Genomic DNA, 20,743 nt, shown 5'->3' on the forward strand with positions numbered 1-20,743 from the left:
CTGGCTCGACTGCTTCTGTTCTCGACTCATACGGAGGTGGAGCGAAGCTACTGAACGTTGGCTCACGCATGCTGGATTCTTTCTGTAGGCTATACCTGCTACTCTGCACCGTTGGACGTTGACTCGCATTCCTGTAACCTCTTCCTCGATTGACTCGTTGAACTTCTAGGGATTCTGCTCCGTGTTCACTGCCCTGGACATTTGAACTATTTCGCGTTGGAAGTGCTGCTAACGGATCGGTCATTGTTGGCGTCGATCTGGATTGTTGTCTAACTTCCTCGGTTTGGATGACGAAATCTTGATTTTCTTCATTCGACTGCTCCCTTGGATCTCCGTTCTCGTCGAATCCTCGAAAGTTTGCTCCGGGTGATGTGGAAGTCTGCATCGTTCCTTTGGGAACAGCACCAGTGTTTTTCGCACTATCACTGTTCACTTTTGTTCTCACCTGTTTCTTCGTTCTGCCCAATGCGTCGTCTGTATCCTCCAACGAAAACTGCTCTAGTAGCGACAATGTAGCGTTTCACTTTGATCAGTCGGAGGATCCACGATGGCTAACCGATCTCGATAAGGATTTAAACGCGATCGTATTACACGCACTGCTGGAAGGTCACCACGCTTGAAGGCTCCGTCGAGTTCCGAAACTATTTTGCTTACTTCCGATTGACATTGACTGATATTGTCGACAGCTTCCATAACGTGAGAAGAAGTGTCATAAATTGTGTTTTTAATTTCATCTTCCTGCATAAGAGCACGCAAACGGACGGCTCTCGCCCTGCGAGGAAGTGAACCAAGATTAGTTACGTGGCGCAACGCCAATTCGTAACCTATTTCCTCTTCTGTCAGGCTTGCTGGATCCATGATCCTTAAGGTCTAAAATTAGCCAACTAATAAAATAAGTGGTAGGTTCTTAACGTGTTACTAAACAGAAATTGTGCCACAAACTAAACACAAATTTCTAAAAACTCAAAAATCTACAAACCACAAACTAAATGGTTCGTTTTGTTGGGCGCCAGTGTTGTGAAACGACCTCTCCGTGACGAAAAGGGGATTAGTCGGTCCGGCTAGCAACAATAAACGCCACAAAACATAATTTAGTGTGCAATCATATCATCCTATATTTCACCCATTTACATAACTTCTCAACGTTCTTCTGACTTCCTACTCTCCTACTCGATTAGCATGCCTGGTCTTCTTACATCTTCGTTTCAATTTCTTAAAACTATCACTCACGGCTGCCGCATCCTCAGTGCCGCTCTCGTTCTTCCCACCTGGATTCGGTCGAGCGCATCTCGTATCGCGAGGAAATGGTGAACCTCTGTGCTTCTGAAGTGGCGTGAAGATTCGTCTTGTCATTGGCAGCGATACGCCAATCGCTCTTCCAGCGGGTGCTGTCCGTGTCCTTCTCCTTCTCTCCGTCCGTGTCCTTCTCTTTCCGGTTCAAGCTTCCGTACCTTCTCGCGCAATGCCGAACTCTTCCCAGCACGACAGTTGAATGATGGTTTTCCGGCTTCAGACTTCGATCCCCACAGTCTTCGAAACGCCCACGGCGGTTACCTTTCGGGAGGCTAAGGCCGTTTACCGTGACCGATCTGCAAAATATAGAAAAGGCCCTGCCGGATTGCATCCGTTAGTTGTTTTGTTGGCACTTCTATTCGGATCGACTTACTCCTTGTGAAGGCCTTTTGTCGTGCGAGCCGCGAATGAAAGGATTACGGTGCTGTGTCCTTGAGCTACGGAGGAAAAAGTGTGAGCTGGCAGGTTTCTCACATCTGTGCGGAGTGACTCACCTTTGGTTTGATTTCGGGTGTGCTCTTTGTATAGGTACTCAATTAGCTATGATCTGCCCCGATCGATTTAATGCCTTGCCCTTTCTGGTTTACGGTACCGGGAGTGTTCCGACGTGCTGTAGGGAAAGTCAGCACCATAAAGGATCTAGTTTGCGCTTCGTGATGTAAGGTTCAACTCACCTTAGTATTCTTTAGTCCACCCGCCCGTCCGGATTCGTCTCTGGGATTCAAAGCGAGCAGTCTGTTAGACTTTAAATATGTCCCCACGTGCTGTCACAATTACGGTCCGGATGGCACAATCGGTGCGAATGAGGGAAACAATTTCAATTGCTGTTAATATTTTTTTCCTATATCGTCAGGAATTCCTTCCTCGATTTCTTAAGCCCTCTCGCCCTTCGTCCGCTTCCTAGGACGATTTTTTTCCGTTCGTACGGCCACTTTTCTCATTTTTTTTTTTTGATGCGCAACTTTGCTGCTGACGGCGGCGTAGAATGCGGAATGACGTTGACGGAAGTAGGTGTTCACCGATTTTGATGACGTTTGTTTTTCGCTGATCTTGTTCGCCGTATCTTAATTAAGCCCATGCGGCATATCTTGTTATCACAGCTGTCATTTAGGGTGGTATTCAGTGATTGATTGCACATTCATGTCAATTAACTAATTATGTATGCTAATAGGTACTAACGTAACATCCTCTGAAGTGCCTTCTTTCTGGTATTGCAGCAACTAGTCCATATTGGCACAGCATACAACATGGCAGGTCTAAAATTTGTTTGTAAATCAAAAGTTTGTTCTTAAGACAAAGTTTTGATTTTCTGTTTATAAGTGGATATAGACACCTAATATATTTGTTACATTTGGCTTGAAGGCCTTCAATCCGAATTTTAAAAGTTAATTTTTGATCTAGCAGAAGTCCTAAATATTTAGCTTCGCTAGACCAATTAATTGGAACCCCATTCATAGTGACAATATGTCTGCTAGAAGGTTTCAAATAAGAAGCTCTCGGCTTATGTGGAAAAATTATAAGCTGAGTTTTGGAAGCATTCGGGGAAATTTTCCATTTTTGCAAGTAAGTGGAGAAAATATCCAAACTTTTTGCAATCTACTACAAATGACACGAAGGCTACGCCCTTTGGCCGAGAGACCTGTGTCATCTGCAAACAAAGATTTTTGACACCCTGGTGGTAAATAAGGTAAGTCAGAATTAAAAATGTTATACAAAATGGGCCCCAGTATGCTGCCTTGGGAACACTAGTCTTACAGGTAATCTATCAGATTTAGAATTCTGATAGTTTACCTGCAGTGAGCGATCTGATAAATAATTTTGGATCAGTTTAATAATGTACAGAGGAAAATTAAAATTCATCAATCAATGGGGCCCTCCTTAGCCGTGCGGTAAGATGCGCGGCTACAAAGCAAGACCATGCTGAGGGTGGCTGGGTTCGATTCCCGGTGCCGGTCTAGACAATTTTCGGATTGGAAATTGTCTCGACTTCCCTAGGCATAAAAGTATCATCGTGTTAGCCTCATGATATACGAATGCAGAAATGGTAACCTTGGCTTAGAAACCTCGCAGTTAATAACTGTGGAAGTGCTTAATGAACACTAAGCTGCGAGGCGGCTCTGTCCCAGTGTGGGGATGTAATGCCAATAAGAAGAAGAAGAAGAATTTTACAATCAAACCTTCATGCCAAACACTGTCAAATGCTTTCTTTATATCAAGAAGAGCAACTCCAGTCGAATATCCTTCAGATTTGTTGAGCCGAATTAAGTTCGTAACTCTTAATAACTGATGAGTGGTTGAATGCCCATGGCGAAAACCAAATTGCTCATCAGCAAAAAATAGAACTGTCATTAATATGGACCATCATTCTATTTAAAATAATCTTTCCGAACAGTTTGCTTATTGAAGAAAGCAAACTGATTGGGCGATAACTAGAAGGCTAGGCTGGATTTTTGCCTGGCTTCAAAATTGGAACAACTTTGGCATTCTTCAATTTATCTGGGAAGTATGCCAATTGAAAACATTTGTTAAATAAATTAACCAAAAAGGATAAAGAGCTCTCAGGAAGTTTTTTGATAAGTATGTAGAAAATACCATCATCACCCGGGGCTTTCATATTTTTAAATTTTCTAGTAATAGATCTCACTTCATCCAAGTTAGTTCCCAACGAAGGGTCAAAAACATTATCTTGGTTGAGAATGTCTTCGAAGCTCCGTGTAACCTGATCCTCAATTGGACTAGTGAGACCTAGACTAAAATTATGGGCACTCTCGAACTGCTGAGCAAGTTTTTGAGCCTTTTCGCCATTTGTTAATAAAATTTTATTTCCCTGTTTAAGCGCTGGAATTGGCTTTTGAGGTTTTTAAGAATTTTTGTTAATTTCCAAAAGAGTTACGAACTGGGATCCAACTTCGAGACATTATTCTCAAAGTTGGTATTTCTCAGAATAGCGATATGTTTTTTAATTTCATTTTGCTTTCAACTTTCAACGCGGGATCGCGAGTTCTTTGGTATTGCCTTCGCCTCACATTTTTAAGACGGATCAGTAGCTGAAGATCGTCGCCAATAATAATGGAGTTGAATTTAATTTCACATTTAGGAATTGCAATGCCTCTGGCTTCGACAATTAAATTTGTCAAAGATACGAGCGCATTGTCAATATCACTTTTGGTATCCAAAGGAATAGTAACATCAAAATTCCTATCGATATATGCTTTATATAAATCCCAATCAGCTCTATGATAATTAAAAGTAGAGCTGATTGGATTATAAATGGCTTCTTGTGAGATTTCAAATGTCACAGGAAGGTGATCAGAGTCAAAGTCAGCATGAGTTACCAATTGGCCACACAGCTGACTTGAATCCGTTAAAACTAAATCAATTGTAGAAGGATTTCGACTGGAAGAAAAACAAGTAGGGCCATTGGGATATTGAATAGTATAATATCCCGCAGAACAATCTTCAAATAAAATTTTGCCGTTGGAATTGCTTTGAGCATTATTCCATGAACGGTATTTGGCATTGAAGTCACCAATTACGAAGAATTTTGATTTGTTGCGAGTCAGAATTTGAAGATCAGCTTTCAACAAATTCTTTTGCTGCCCAGTGCATTGAAAAGGCAAATAGGCTGCAATGAAGGAAAATTGACCAAAATTTGTTTCAACAGAAACTCCCAAGGTTTCAAAAGCGAAGAAAATAATTTATGTTTGATACGTCTATTAATGACAATGGCGACCCCACCACAGGCGCTGTCAAGACGATCATTTCTGTAGATAAAATAATTTGGATCTCTTTTAATGGAGAGTCCTGGTTTTAAATAAGTTTCTGTTATAATGGCAATATGCACATTATGAACTGTTAGGAAGTTGAATAATTCATCTTCCTTACCCTTTAGAGAGCGGGCATTCCAATTTAGAACTTTCACACAATTATTTAGATCCATTAAAACGGAGTCCGATAACAATTTTTTGTGTGTACTTTATACCAACCTGAACAGCTTCAGGAATGGTATTTGCTTTGAACATTGCATCAATCATGTGATGCAATTGTTCAGTTAAAAAATCAAAATCGGAAGCAGTCATGCTACCTGAATCGGCAACATGAGCGTTATTTTCCGTTGGGACATGGGTATAAACCTCATTTTGAGAAGAGAAATTTTGTCTACCAGCAGCGATGTTTGCATACGTAGGTACATTCGAAAAATTGGAATTTACTGAAGTGCTTGCTACCCGTTGACGAGCGGCAAAATTTGTTTGTGAATTGTGGTGGGTATGAATTGCTCGACCGGTAACTGGTTTCGAAATTTGAGCGTTTGAAAATTTCTACCTGTCGAATCTGGGATCCGATTGGAATTTCCGTCATCAATTTTGCACGGGAATTCAAAACTTTTGCGTGAAGGGCATTCCCAGAAATTGGATTTATGATTGCCCCACAATTTGCACATTTAAATTTATTGAATCTTCTCTCACAGGACATGCGTCCTTGGCGTGAGAGGTTCCACCACAAATCATGCATTTAGCATCCATGTGACAATGTTTGGTTCCATGACCCCACTTTTGGCACTTACGGCACTGGGTGGGGTTTTGGAAATTTCCCCAGGCCTGCGGAAATGTTCCCACGTAACACGGACATGGGACATAATACAGGCCTTTTCCAAACTTTTCGTATTATTTAGTTCACTTGTGTTAAAATGAACTAAATAAAATTCTTGGGAAATGCCCCTTTGGGAAGCACCAGAGTGGGATTTCTTTTTCATCTTAATTATTTGGACTGGTGAAAATCCAAGTAATTCAGAAATTTCAATTTTAATCTCATCCAGTGATTTATCATCACTGGGGAGACCTTTCAAGACGACTTTGAACAATCGCTCAGTTTTGTCGTCGTATGTGAAGAATTTATGGCGCTTCTCAGTTAAATACTGAAGAAGACGTTTGCGATCGTCAAAGGATCCCGGCAAAACGCGGCAGTCACCCTTCCTAGCAATCTGAAATGAAACCTTGATCCCCTGAAGGTTACTCAAAATCTCATTCCGATACAGATACCACAATTGGCGGAATCCTTTGCTTTTCGCATGAATCGAATCACCTGGGCTAGAGGTATATTCGATTTGCTCAATTTCATCATTAATCAAATCGAACTGATTGCTCAGTTCGATTGGAGAAGAATTATTTCAATATTAGAGTTAGAAGGAATATCTGAATTCTCCAGCTTCCTTCTATTTTTTCCGCGCTTTGGCAGGACGGTCTTGAAACCTTGTTTCTTTGAAGGAAGTGGAGAATTCAGAGACTCCCCTTCCTCTTGTTTTTATTAATGCTCATGGCTGAGCTTGGAGACGTGACCTTCTAAGAGGTTTTTACCCAGAACGGTGTCCCTGCAGGATTACCACCGCTTGTCGGAATTTTACTTCCGCAAACGGGTCCAACGTAAGACGAAGGCACGGGTCCTTGCAAAGATCGTAACGGGATCAGTGGGTACAAATAGCGCTAAGAAGCACCGTTGAAATTAAAATAGCTTCGGGTAGTATTAAAAACTTCCTTCCGCAAAGAGAGAAAGAACCGCACAGCACGAAAGCACGATGCGGTCTGATTCATTAATGTTCATTAAAGCACTCATTTCGATGGCATGGAAAACTAGGCCGTTTTATCTGTTTCATCACTCAAAGACGAACTGTAAACCAGGTATTATGATCAGGAATTGCAAAAATGAACATGTGAGCAGTATGCTGCTCTGTTCGTTTGGCACCATTTTGAATGATGAATGCTTTGTTCCTATGACTTGTTCATATGAACATGACTAGGTATAATTGTCTGATTCTTGGACGAACAGCATGATTTAATTCAAAATTTGAAAATGTTCTGAAAACAGCACATGTGTGGATTCATTCATATGATACGTGATAATTTCTAGTCTGATTTGGACACTATCGTGAGCGAATACTTGCATAACTTTTGAAGAGCGTATCGAAAATCATTCACGTTCATATGCAGCGTTGGCAAAATAATAGACAAGCAGACATAACACATTGAACATTTATTCATCAAATTCATCGTCGTACAAACACTAACGACATCTGTTATTTTAACAAAGTTAGCCAAATCACGAATCAGTGGCAGCGAGGAAACGTCAAATTCGAGCAAATTCGATGCACGCGCTACGAGTGATCGATTTGCCAACTAATCGTTGTTTAATTTGACCAGTACATGAGTGAACGATGAAAATTTCACAAGTGTTATGTCTGTTTGTCTGCGGTAAAATCATTCACAAATCTCAATAATCGAGCCCTCCCGCGCTAACAATCTCGTTTCACTTGTTTTCCAAAAAGTAAGTTAGCTCCGGAATGGGTTTAAAAACAATTTGGGGGCAATTTTTTGTTTATACATGCAAGAGTATCCATTGTTCTATGCGATGAACGTCAATTCAACAGAAACAAAAGAACAAAAGAAAACCTACTATGATTCAAATGGTTGATTCGGTTGATTCAATTCAGCCATCAGTTTTTAGACACTGATTTGGGTGCGTCTCAACTCTCGCTTGATTTGAATCGATTCTTGAGTTTTGAGATTTTGAGTTTTTCCCAACACTGAATTGAGATGGCGCACAATGGCGGGAACCCGGACAAAACTTCGAATTTTTTTAGTTCGCTTGAACTGATTCCAATGTTTGATGATTGTAGCTTATAAATTTAATTTTTGGTGGCTTGTTGAAGTTAACGCTTGTTAATGTTATATATAGGATAATAATTTTCACATCAAAATGAATTTTGCGTTCCATACAGACATGAAACATGGACAATGCTCGAGGACTTGCGAGCACTCGGAGTATTCGCGAGACGGGTGCTTAGGGCCTTCTTTGGCGGTGTGCAAGAAGACGATGTGTGGCGGCGAAGAATGAACCACGAGCTCGCCCAGCTCTACGGCGAACGAGAGATGCGGCCTCGAACCGTGTATTGTTGATTCAGTGTTATCTGTTTAGATGTAAACTAAATAATTGAATGAATTTGCTGACAGATTAAACCGAAGTTGCTGCCAAGTGGAAGGAACACTTCGAGACTTTTTTGAACAGTGGAAAAGTGACGGTACAGCGGTGAAAATAAACATTAGCCATCCCTCTAACAGCGGAAAAGGTCCCAAGTCACAGACAATTATTGCTGGTAGGGGAATATGATTGAACAAAAAAAGCCCGATCTACATCGTATGTTGGGGAACCATCCTGATTCTGAACGAGAATTGAACTCGCCATCTTCGGTTCAATTCTCAATCGGTATGCCTTCGCTCGCAAGGCTAACTGGAGCCCAACACGTGCGGGATCATTCAAGGTTCTCACGTTCCAAGATTCTACTTTCCAATCGTAGTCCTTTATATATTGCCTAGTCTATTGCAGTTGAAGCCATCCGTTTGCTTTACATTTTCCTTTCTTGTTAACTGCAACGTATTTGCGTAGAATTTTTGCAATTGGATAATGATCCGTCGCCTCTAACATGGGGATCAGACGCCGTTGTGAGCCGCTTATAATATGAAGAAAAGACGCGCTATCAGATTTGCACCTCCAGAGTGGATTTTTTTCTTTTCATTTCTGGGAATTTTGAAATGAATTTAGTTCCAGTGGATATAGGGCTCGTACACATATGCGTACATAATGATTTCATGCATTCCTAACAAAAGGGATCAATTTAAATAGTGGAAATAAATTAATCGTTTGTTTGAAAAAAAAAACGGCATATGTGACTTTTTTAGCCAAAATGATTTTTTTTATATATTCTGTATCCTTGTCTAAAAATGCGTGGGGAAGAGGCCCCAAAACGCCCCCGGGGCAAAACGACTTTCAGATATTCACTTATATTTACCATGTTTGAGATAGCCTTAATAAAAATAAAAATAGATAGGAATGTAGGAAAAACTGAAATTTTCCACATTTTGATGAAACATTTAACATTTCGGCGAGGCAAAACGCCCTAGTGGAACTATCCTACAATGTACTCGCGTCTCCACGCACTGTCCATAATAGAATGCTGATGCGCCGACGCGTGGTACGTTGTTCCCTAAGAGCTGCCGGCTAAAAGGCGTTTTGCCTCATGAGTTTTCCAGCAACGAAATATCACCACTTTTTTGAAATGTGAATATGTATGTATTATCAATTTGATTGAGATTTTTTTCTAATTTTAATATGGCATCAGCCAGCTATATTGTTTAACTGTTGCGTGAGGTATAAACACCCATGAAAATCGTTATAGCTAAGGCATAAAAGCAGCCTATGCTTAGCTAGGGCATATTGCCCCTCCTTCCTCTATTCTGACAAGAAACATGAAAAAAAAAACAAAATGTTCAGACAAGTATTGATTTTTTTTCGTTTGTTTGAAAAACTACATTATGTACAAGCACTTTGGAGAGCAATTATGGAGTACTGCTTGCCGTTTCCCAACTGAAAGTGTCCAAGGGCATCGAGTGTTACCTATAGGTTATAGTTGTTATATATAACTATTTATCTGTATCGAAGAAATAAAAAAATCGGTGCCAATTTGTTTGTTTTAGGTTTTGTTTTTTATATACAGTTTCTCAAGCAAATGATTCCATAAGAATATTTAGAACGAATCCGTTTTTTTATTTCCATGAACTTGCATTATTTTGGTAAAAAAAATTAAAAAATGCTTTTTAAAGTTGATAATGATAATAATGATATTACACTTAATTGTTGCAAGGTCCCCTGCATATAGCATTGACTCATTCTGGAAAAAATGGTCCTGATTGTGTTATCATTTGTTTCGATACACCTACATAAAGTACCAAAAAGGGGTGAGCGGATTTGTGAGTGGATACACTTTCGAATGTTCCGCGAAGAATAAAAAAATGTCATTCTATAATTAAGTATTATCAACTTGCAAGGCTTTTTATGCCAAAAATTCAGTACCATTGTATACTTTTTTCCTTAATTAGGGTTACTTCTCATAGTTATTCATCCCACGAAAAGCAAAGCAACGAAAAGGTGTTTGATTTGTTTCTTATTCTTGTGATTTTTTTCATCAGTGAGCACTAAGCACGCCCTCCTTAGCCGTGCGGTAAGACGCGCGGCTACAAAGCAAGACCATGCTGAGGGTGGCTGGGTTCGATTCCCGGTGCCGGTCTAGGCAATTTTCGGATTGGAAATTGTCTCGACTTCTCTGGGCATAAAAGTATCATCGTGTTAGCCTCATGATATACGAATGCAAAATGGTAACCTGGCTTAGAAACCTCGCAGTTAATAACTGTGGAAGTGCTTAATGAACACTAAGCTGCGAGGCGGCTCTGTCCCAGTGTGGGGATGTAATGCCAATAAGAAGAAGAAGAAGAAGAAGAAGAAGACTAAGCACGCATGTTAGCAAAAAAACAACAAAATTGGTGCCGTATTTCTTTGTTTCGCGACGAGATACATGCTCAGTGAGATGGAAAACGGAGCAGTTCCCCTATGTAATTCGTGCTGTAGAGATCCTGTGCCAAAATTTATCAAAAAATCTGTTCCTTTCTTGATAATAATTCTAGCATCTCACTCTAACACAAATATTGACCAACTTAAAAGAGCTGCCCCGAGACCGAAGCATATTTTTTGTTTACCGATGCACCATCAGGAAGAATCAACCAACCGTAGCATGGAATCTGTTATATTTCGTTGGATCTATTTATCCGAGAGGCTCATAACTGAGTCTGTAGTATCAGTTCTGTGAACTAGCGACTATGGCCTTCTTATCAGTTAATTAGTTACATGCCTTTATTTAAAAAAAAACTTAGTGTGTCATCTTCACTTTGACCACTTCAATCTCATAGGGGAGCTGTTCCTTTTTCCATCTCACTGAACATATATTCATCTCATCGCAAAACTGAGAAATACAGAACCAATCTCGTTGCTTATTTTTGCTAGCATACGTGCTCCCTGTTGAAAAAAAAAACACAAAATCAAATTCCTTTTCATTGCTTTGTTTTCGATGGGATGAAAATGGGAGCTTTAAGGAGCTATATAATGACAATAAAATGTCACCCGAAAAACATTTTTAAAAAATCACATGTTTAATCACTTGTACAATATTCTCACACACTTTTCCATGTGTATCTATTTAATAGAGCTTTTATTTTAGAGTCTATCGCAACATTCTTCACTTAACAACACGAATATCAGTTTTAGCTGCAATATTCAACAGAAAATAAAATGCAAAACGCTCTAGAAGGGTGAACCCAAGAAGACCACATTCAAGACTCATATAATGTCTTCATGTTTCATCAAAATGTTTTATGTGGGAGGTTTCGTTTGAAAATCGGTGACTGTATTTTACAGAGACGATGTTGATATTATAATCTACTCATGATATCTATGCGTTTGCCCGACAGCATCTCCTCCTAGAGCTGGTGACTGACCTATACTCATCTGATATTGGGCTCCAGCAGCATGTAGCACGACAGTGTGATCCTTCTGCGTAAATGAGGATTCAAATTTCACCGTTCATCAACACTGTGAGCGTTAATTCTTGCGAAGGAAGCGCCAGTGAAGCTGTTAATAACTGTGGTGAAGCTAATAATGATAATCTGTAATCGTGATACCCACAGCCAGCAACCGCTCGCGCTCATGGTAAGTAGCATGTGGGAGCCTGACGTCCGCCTGCCATGGCTGTGCCAGCCGTTGGCTTTGGGTAGAAGTGCGTGCTACTGTGCTTCTCCCGGACCACATGTTCTGCAAGAAATCCAACTTCCGCCAGAGTTATAAAACCGATGTGATTTTCTGCTTTGCGGTCAGAAGATAAAAACTGTTAGTGAAGACTGGAGCGTAGTACAAAGCTTAATAAGGCGGATGCGCTCACACTGGCCACAGGTGCTGCCGCCGGAGAAAGGATATACATTGCTACAATGAGAACATTTATCTGAAAACTGTGTGCATTCGAAGTGAACTTAGTTTATAAGGCGGAAACTTGAACTTGACAGTATCGTTGCTCAGTTGCTGCCTGTGGATATTTATTTGGTCGTTATATTAGTTTTGGTGAGTGTTTGAAATAGTTGCATTATATATCTGCTTCCTCGATTCTCAATCGAATTTAATGATAATGACATTACTATTTACAATCATAGTATCATACGTTTACAGTCTCAGGGCTATAATAACTTACAATGGATTTCTTGTATTTTACAAGCTTACAGCGGCACACGAGAAGTGTTTTTTTTAACAAAAATGGTGATTCTCGGTCTGATCTTGCAGACAGATACAAATTCAAAGAAAGACATTGGAACCCTTCCTGTGGAAATGTGTTGAAAGTGTGAATGGGAGATCAGCGTTGTCAAGTTTCTCCGTTTATTGTACAGTGCAATTGAATTTCTCCTGTTCAAATTAATAATGATCGAAACAACAATACAACTCTCGGCATAAGTTTAGCCAACATTTATATACTGCTCCTTTTAGTTGTGTTATTTGATTCAAAAAGAAAAGACACCAATAACTAGAACTTACGTTTGCTATTGAGTCACCAGTTAGCATTGCGAGCAAATGCCTAGGAATCGAAAATTATTTAGAGCTTTTTTAGGATTGACATTCCGGATATGGAGATGTTCGATTCCTGGTTCGGCCTAGGATGTTTTCGGGTGGGAAACATTCTTGGCTTCTTGGGCATAGTGTATTCATTATACTTGCTACACAAAATAGAAATTCATGCAATTGGCAGGCAAGGGATAGTAAGGATTTCAGGGCACGCAGGGCAAGTTACAATTAGAATGTAGAGCCATCGAAGAAAAAGAAAAAGAAATTTATTATAATTTCTACATTTTCAGGTGTTTATACCAGAACAAATAACCGTACGAACTTGAAATGGTTTAAATTTGCGATGTTTGTCCTTAAATCATCCCAAATACCTGCAAAAGGGCAATTACGTAAACTATGTGAGCATGGGCAGTTGAAGTAAGCTTGTATGGTTGTATGGTGAAAAGCTTCCATTCGAACACTTCCATCGATACCCTTTTCTACATAACTGGTACTACATATTTTGTAGAGGAAAGTTCGATTTTTCAAATAAATTCATTGTAAATATTTTTCATCAAACACATTTTGAATGATTTAATACCCGCATGACCTTAAATAAGGAAAATTAGTCAAACTATCTTAATAACACATAGATGCTACCAAAAAATTATGATGGTTTTACACAAATTGGATAGTATGAACTGATTTTTCTGGAAATGAATCAGGGGCGTTGTTTCCGGAGCGGTGCGGTGGAGCACGTACGTACGTTATATTATTTTTTTAGATACGCTACAAATTATCGTATTTTAGATGATCGCAACAAATAGTTAAGGGAGAAGGTTCAATAGTGGGCACCCTTTTGTATTTTGTCCGTAATTTTGGCCCTAATTGGTATTATGCCGATACTTATATACCATGGGAAAAATCGAGCGAAAAAATGGATGTTTTACCGCCGCCGGATTTAGTCCACAAAAAATGTGTGGGAAGGGAAAACGTCTGATAAATCGATTGAAAGGGGTTTTGTGGGCTGGAGATAAATAAAAGTGGTCCATATTGCCCCATTTTATCCCGTTTTGACCCATTTTCAGCTCTGTTTAGGAATAATAAAAATTCAATATTATATTTATAAACCAATTTTGGTGGAGTAGAGTTAACATAGGGTAAATGATATATTTTGGACATGTACATATTTTGGACAAGCCTGAGCTTCTTCGATCAATTTTAGATAATGTGTAGGAAATTTTTATCGAAAGTATGATCATTGCATACTTTTACCTCAACTCTAGCGGCTCCTGATGAGAATTCACAAATCAACTATTATTTATCTTTAAAATTATCTAAAATGTAAAGCTTTCTACCAAAGTGCCTGCTGGACGCCAGTATGCAGGAGAACATGCATTATAGGACTCTTCGTAACATGCACCTGAAACACGTTTAAATTGGTTCAAACGGCAATCTTGAGGTCCTGCGGCCAAAGTTTGATTGTAATTGAGATACTAACATATTCCAATCGCTTAACATGAGGTTGAGGCGGATGAAAAGGAGTGACCAAAATGAAGTTATGTTTTTATGCATCAGACATTTATTGGTCACCCCATGTACAGTACATGGATGAACCATTTATTGCCAACTTTCAGGCTGTTTTCAATGATATCGATAAGATTGCGAAACAATGTTAATTTCTGGTTTAATCTATGTCAGTTAAGCAAATAAATGCATTTAAATGGATGTGGATACGTGTAGGTAAGTTATACTATTGAGATCTGTAGGTAGCCATTTTTAAATTAGGAGAAAATGACTCTGTCCAAAATATATGCATTTTCCATGTCGAAATTATATATTTGATGTCCAAAAGAAAATATTTCAGTTCGCAGTATATCACAGTTTACACCTAGTAAACGTAATTTACTCAAAAATTGGGCAATGGAGACACAAGACTAATCATAGGTTATTTATTTGGATGAACCAAGTGGTTTTCAATTGGTTTATACTATTCAATCTCGATATATTTTCTAATGTATGTCCTGCTCTTGTCCAAGATACATCATTTACCCTATGCATGGCAAATCATTAGCCAGTAACGTAAGTCATTTGCATATTTTGATATGATTAATTTGCCTTTTTTGTTACAATTGATCCCTGGTAGCCGTTTTTCTACTCGATTTTTCCTACTGTGCAATGGAAAGCTAGACTAACTGTCTTACTACTAAAGAATAAATTAGCCTGATTCAGTCGATTTGAAAAATTTTATTGACATTTTCGAAAATTCAACATTTTTGGAAATTTCAATTTTGTGGTTCGATTGAAAAGTCGATTAAAAACCGAAATAAATAAATGAATTCCTCCTAGGTTCAAAACAAATGAATAATTTATTCATTCTCATTCTCATGAGGCACTAAAATAACCCAGATGGATCCACCTAGCAGTAAGAGATGCTTTTTTGGTGATTTGTGGACAATTATGAAAACAGTCACATTAAAATGGTCTAAATATCACTTAAGATTAGTTAAGCTTTATTTTTTTCATATATTTACATTTAGGCCGTTACAAATATTTAATTAACTTTTTGTCCTACTGGTCTCCGAAAGGTCAAGGAGGGGGTATAATAAAAAATAAATATTAAAATGAAAAAAATAAAAAAAAACTCCTCGGATTTGATAAAGAATGTTTTGAAAATCCTCAAAATTATCCGAATTTTATTTTGTTGCCCCCTCAAAATATTATTTTTTGTAATTCCTGATCATAATATCTGGTTTACAGTTCGTCTTTGAGTGATAAAACGGCCTACTTTTCCATACCAACGAAATGGGTAATGAACATTATGCAACTCAAATGGGTTGCATAATATTCATTATAGCACTAATTTGGGTGCTATAATGAAAACCCAACATCAGAACAGTAGTTACATGACTACATTTTGCTGAATAAGCTTGGATAAGTGTTCAAATAGTGTATTCTCTGCGTCGCGTAATAAATGAAATAGTTTGATGGACATGATGTCAAAAAATTTCAAAGGCAAGTAGGGTAAGACGGTATAATATGCCCCCTAAGGCAAAACCTTGATAACTTTTTACTTTTCATCGCAATTTATGCAAACTTTGTGTTATTTAGTAGTGCAAGAAGTCGCAAATGCATTGCCCGTGAGTAGTCTTATAAAATATTACAGATAACACGTAATAATGCTTTTTGAAAAGTCGTGAAAAATGAATTTCAAAAGGTGCCTGGGCAATACGCCCCACCTTAGCCAAAGACGTTCCATAGCCCTTCATTAGTATTTCATCAATCCCATAATAAAAGGTTACAAATCCTTATGTGCTCGACATTAAAAACCAACATAAGTCCATTTAATCAGGTTTTAATTACATTTCAATAATTTCCATACAATTTGGAAGCAACTGCTGCAAGCTCGCCGCGCTTGTGTCCAGTTGGTAAGGGCATATCGTCCTGCCTACACTGGGGCGTTTTGGCCAGTAAAACATATTTTCGAAAATCGTTACGTTTTTGAAGATGGAAGCAATTTTATATCATATTAACCACTGAGAAAAGTTATTTTGTTGCCCAACTGAGTGTTCCCGTGCAAGTTTTGCGGACAGTATGCTAGCGTCGCTCCAAAATGTTGAGCAAACAAACATGAAAAGTTACATCAAAACTGTCACTTTTTTTATTTTGCTATTATTTTTATTATGTAATACAAAAATACTTCCACATTCACATAGTACGATGGTTTTACAAATATTTATAGGTACCAACTGATTTTGACCCTTAGTTGGTTATAGTTTTCTAGAAATCAAAGAGGGGCGTTTTGGCCAGGTGGGGCGCATTATACCGTCTTACCCTACATCTATCGTTTCACGGCTTATCGTACTATGCAATGTGGCACGGTAACATTGAATCTGGTTGTTTTCCGCAGCAACATAATTTATTGGCAAGAATGATCATGTGGAGAAAATTTGACTACAATTTTGGAACAGATTTATCAAATTAAAGTCCATTTTTCGTCATTGCAAAAAATAGCATGTGCAACTCGTAGCAAAACTCGTACTAAACGTACAACTCGTGCTGAAAAAATCATCTTTTTGCAACTAGTTGCACAAACCACTATTTTAGCAAAAAAATCCGAGGGGAGACAAAATAGATTTTAAATATTTGTATCGGCCTTATTGCATTACTAGAAACAAACCTGCCCGATCTCGCTCGGGTTTGTTTTTTTAATCGTTCAAACTGTCTATCGTGTAGGTGATTGCATCGTCGCACTCTAGATCGCTTTCATATTGAGTTTGATGGCTTGCTCCAGATCTCATAGGATCTCATGAAAACGTTGCATTTTAACAACTTTTCAACTTTTCAACTTTTCCCGTTAAATGTACACTTTTTGTGTATATAAACACAGCAGAGTCAAAGACGAATCAATTAGTGAGGACATCTTGCAAATCGGTCCATCCGTTCTTGAGTGATACTGCCTCAAAGGAAATTTGTACTCATTTTTATATATAGAAAGATAGAAGAAGAAAAGAAGATGTACATTACAGTAAAAAATATCCCTTTGTTTCGAAAGGGAATTTGTGAGAACAAAACCATGACTATAACTTTATAGGTAATGTCGTTTGGTTCAATTTTTAATGGGAAACAATGAGACCCGATTTCACGTCGAATGCAACTTTTTGTGAACAAATCGACCGATGCTTAGGGGCCCCATACACGCTCCGACATGTTGTACAACTTTGACTCCGCCTCCAGGAAACTTCGTTTGGTTGGAGTAAAGTCGGACCGTCTGTGGGAAAGTTGTACGACCGTTGAGCAGTACAACTTGCCCACAGACGGTCCGACTTTACTACGACTGAACCAAATTTCCTGGCCGCGGAGTCAAAGTTGTACAACATGTCGGAGCGTGTATGGGCCATGGGGCCCTTAGTTCCAGAACTTATACAATAGCAAAACATGCCTAAAACAAAACTTTATTATTTCAATCAATTATAGGAAACTGCTCCGTTTTCCATCTCACTGAACATATATTCGTCTCATCGCGAATCAAAGAAATACGGCATCAATATCGTCGCTTTTTTCTGTTAACATGCGTGCTCGCTGCTGAAAAAATCACAAAAATAAGAAACAAATCAAATAGGGGAAATGACGGCTTTGGCAGGTTTTGTTCTATTATTGTTAGGGGGTTTTTCTATAACTAATTATGCTCAAATTTGGCCATAACATTCTTTACATTTCAAAACATGTTGTGGCCAAATTTCACGAAATTTGGTCAACAAAACCCTCTGACAATAATAGAACAAAACCTATCAAAGCCGTCATTTCCCATACTTTTTTATTGCTTTGTTTTTCGTGAGATGAATATGGGAGCTATGAGATGAAGGCCAGGTGCGGAAACCCTATCTAATTAATTCTAATAAACGGCATAAAAACGCCAATAAAATAAGTTTAATGATAACCATAGTTGTATTGAACGATTTGTCAACAAAACAAGTGTACCCATTACTAAACTTTGCAGACTATTTGGAATGTGATGAAAATCATTTTGGTGCCAGTTTTTTTATGGCACTCGTCATTGAACTTAAAAATAGATAAAATTTACTGTATAAATACGCATTGGAATTAACTTTTTCAATTAAACCACTCCACTTTACGACACTTTGGAAACGGTGAAATAGCTTTCGTTTTTATTTTTAAAAATGATTTGTTTATAGTACAAAGTAGTGCTGTATATCAAGTTATGTTTCATAACACAAAGCATCATCTTATTGTAGCAAACAAATGACAGTTGACAGAATGGCAGCATCTGATTTTTATCAAAAGATACGTCGGGGTGCCCACAACCGAGACATTTCTCCAACTTATTTCAGCAATTGTACTATTTTTGAAAACTTGATTTATGCATTTGTGTTATGCACAACATGTGTAAAAGTTGAGTGCCTGTTTTGTCGTGTGTTGCTGCTCAATAAGCAGATAGTTCGCGCGGCCCGATTTTGTTGTTCTGTGCGAAAGAAATAAAAATCAATCAGTGCCTGTTTTGTCGAGTTTCTGCTTAGTAAACAGATAGTTCACGCGGTCGAGTGACTAAATAATTGGTGCGCGATCGAACGTGTTGATTCTGTTTTTAACGTTCGGTGAATAAGCATGCGATTGAACGTGTTTTGTATATGATGCGAAACATTACTTTAAGTTATTCAAATTTTGCGTGGCCAATATAAAAATCTTTAGGAAGGTCAAAACATACAAATCGCCCTGCAGAATAAATAAGGTTGTCAATCCAAAAAATAACTCACCACATAAAGGTCATTTGTCTAGAGGATCTATACTAAAAAATACGCTAGAACAAAACTACTTTAGTTCTCGCTAAAACTTCCCCTACTGTCAAATAGAGCTCCCTTTTATTCACCTTACCCACTAACACAAAATTTCTTTCCCTAAACATCTATGAAAGTAATATGGGTTCCCTGCATTTTCACTAGTATATGGGTCATTCGACTTAATCGACTTACACCGATTTTTATCAAATTTTGTGGATTTGTTTATCTACCGATTATATGAAAAAAAAAACCAAATTTATTTGATGATTGAACAACCCCTCGGCAAATGCGAGCACCCCCCGTTTTTGACGATTTGTAAAAACATATTTTTGAACGACTCATATCTCGGACAGTTTTAAAGCTACAAATAACTTCTTTTTATGCATTTTGAAGAGAATTCTTCAAACTTTTTGAGAAAAATATCGATTTTTAGTAGAAGTGTTGCCATCTGTATTGTTTTTGTAAAAAAAATTAAGTAAAAAATTGCATTTTTCTGCCAATGAGTATATTTTTATTTGGAAAATAACAGCAGCATCGTGTTCTCCAGAGAATTTTGCATAAGAAACACTTGAAACCCCAAGGTACTATGAGCCGTTCTCGAGTTATAGAGTTTTGAATGTTATATGGTTCATATGGAGCTTATCAATCACATAAGATTTTGTTATGCATACCCAACCTTTACCCTTTTTGCTAGAGTGTTTTTATGGAATTGGCAAGAATTTAAAGATTTTGTTTTCTTCAAAGAAATTGTAAAACATGTAACTTTAAATAGAAAATAATGTACTTGGCAACGTAATCACTTTGGAAAAAATAGCTTTTCTGCATTATTGTAAAGCGTACTATTAAAATATTACTCACATAGGTACTATAGTATTTTACCTGCTATGGAAAGATTTTTTTTTAAATTTTATAGACCAGTAAGTAAGTAAAAGCTTTCGGCTCATATGCTGTTAAGCGTTACGGAGCCGAAATCTTTTTTATACTATTTTATTCTTACAAAATAACGTTAGATTAAATGAACCGAAAGACTCGTGTTTTAATCATAGAAACAAACATTTTCTTAAAAACAGCAAAAGAAAGACATACGAAAAGCAATTATGACAGAAGAAACGATATGATTATCTAAAAAACCCTGATTAATTTACCTTGTGGGAATGGTGCATTTCTCGTGCATTTTGGAAATAGTATTTTGACCATATGTTTCGGGCCGATACTCCGAACCAGTCAAATTTAAATAGGAAACAATGGGACAGGATTTCCCGTAAAATGCAACATGTTGTGACCAAATCGGTTTAGGGGCAAGTGCCTGAAAAGTGGATGAAACTTTTCTGTGCACACACATACACACAGACATCGCCTCAATTTGTCAAGCTGAGTCGATTGGTATACAACACTATGGGTCCCCAGGCCTTCTATAAATAGTTTGTTTTCGGAGCGAACATATAGCCTTTCAGTACGCTTAGTGTACGAGAAAGGGGAAAATTAAGTAGCTCATTAGGAAGTAGACTTTCACTATGTTATTGTGGGAAAATAGTGTATGAAAAACGCAAATTATTAAGTAAATGATACTAGTACTCACAGAAGGAGAGGGTAAGTGATTTGTGACTATTTGTGACAAGTGGGAGGTAAGAGAGTTGAAAATGGCAAAAAACGTTGGTTTGCAATTTTCAAACGAATTTTGTAATTAT

At 38.1% G+C, this 20,743-nt stretch overlaps 1 protein-coding gene across 1 annotated transcript in view; it reads left to right on the top strand.

Moving 5' to 3' along the window:
* Positions 1-12,049: 12,049 nt before the first annotated feature.
* Positions 12,050-20,743, top strand: part of LOC134215876 (FMRFamide-related peptides) — an 83,672-nt gene continuing 74,978 nt past the window's right edge. The window contains exon 1 of the mRNA XM_062694968.1: positions 12,050-12,285. The gene's annotated coding sequence lies outside the window, so the exon portion shown is untranslated. The remainder of the gene's footprint in view (positions 12,286-20,743) is intronic.

This window comes from Armigeres subalbatus, chromosome 2 (genome assembly GCF_024139115.2).
Source record: "Armigeres subalbatus isolate Guangzhou_Male chromosome 2, GZ_Asu_2, whole genome shotgun sequence".
NCBI classification, from domain to species: domain Eukaryota; kingdom Metazoa; phylum Arthropoda; class Insecta; order Diptera; family Culicidae; genus Armigeres; species Armigeres subalbatus.